The following is a 1572-nucleotide window of genomic DNA, read 5'->3' as shown; positions in this document are numbered from 1 at the left end:
ATCATGGCCCCAGTTCCAAAAACCAACAAAATACAACCGGAGTCCTATTCCATTATTCCTAGCTGAAGTATCCAGGCGAAGTGGCCTGCTTGGAACACTCTAATTTTTTCAAAGTAAACGCTTCGGGCCCCAGGGACACTCAGTCAAGAGCATCGGGGAAGCGCAGAGTGGCAGGGGCTGGGACAGGTGGTAGCTCGTCTTGCCACAGACTGCCAGCTTGATCCCAAGATCCAACTACGAGCTTTTTAACTGCTGCAACTGTTATATATGCCATTGGAGCTGGAAAGTTTTTTTTATTTGATAACTTGCATACATATTTACAATAGCAATAATTAAGCAAATAAGCACAAAGAAAAGCTGCTTTTTTTAGACAAGGATTTGAGTCCAAAAGGACTTTAAAATGACAAAAAAGAAAAGTCAAACCAGCAATATACATACATTTTTCAACTTATGGAGAGAAAAAAAAAATTTCTTTCCCTTTCTCATAAAAGGAAAACAACTTTAGAAAACATTACAATCAAAAAACAGTTTACAATTGAAAACAATTTACAAAATGAATAAAACCATTTCCCAACATAATCTACCCAATCTGCATAAACACACTCCCACCCACAAAATAAACAAAAATTACCAAAGCAGCCATTTTTACAGGCTTTCTTAAAACAAAATAAACGTAACATAGGATGACATTCACACATGTTTTTTTTTACACCATAACTTAGTATACACTCCACCTGCCATTTTTATAGGCCAGGTTTAAATGTAACATCAATACATTCTTCTGCCATTTTTACAGGCTTTTAAACACCAGTTCTGATAAAGAGAAACTTAGATCTTTTCTTGCCATTTTTACAGGCAAACATAAAAAGTAGTAATAAAGTCTCTTTTATGGGCTTTCACATGATTTTCCCAAACATAGGAGTTAAGAAAAAGAACCACCCAAAAGAAAAAACCCTTCACAGGAGGATAAAGAATTGGGCTACTCACTGAAAACCATATGAGCCCAATCATAAAAATAACTATACATCAAAAATCTAAGGGGGGGTGACAGAAAGTTAGCCCACCACCATGGAAACATCAGAGGGAAGCAAGATGTATCATGGAGGATCAAAGCAAAAGCAACGCCACCTTGCCCTCCATATTGCTTCCTCCATCCTCTGTCTCTCCAAGCACTTAATCTTCCCAAGCTCATCCAGAATCATACCCACCACCACTACCGAGGGGAGGATTTCGCTCCTAAGAGAAACTTTACGCTGTGCATTCCACGTGAAAAAGCGGGTAATAGCACTAACTAAAAAGTGTGCCCACATCCAGACCCACATGTCTCTTAAATGCCCCATAGGCCCACTCCTGGTAATTCCAACCAGAGAGGCAAGGGATTCCCAGCGCCTGAGATACCTGTTTACATACATCTATGTTAAATGGGCACTGAAGTAGGAAGTGGTCCATAGTCTCCACCTTCCCCGCACATTCCTCACGTGGACAACCACGATCATCAGAATGCCTGTACTTCAGAGTCCAATTAACATAGAGCTTTCCGTGAAAAGAACACCAAACAATATCTCTGAACTT

Source organism: Xenopus laevis, chromosome 3L (genome assembly GCF_017654675.1).
Source record: "Xenopus laevis strain J_2021 chromosome 3L, Xenopus_laevis_v10.1, whole genome shotgun sequence".
Lineage (NCBI taxonomy): Eukaryota > Metazoa > Chordata > Amphibia > Anura > Pipidae > Xenopus > Xenopus laevis.
Note: the sequence above shows the minus strand (reverse complement) of the source record.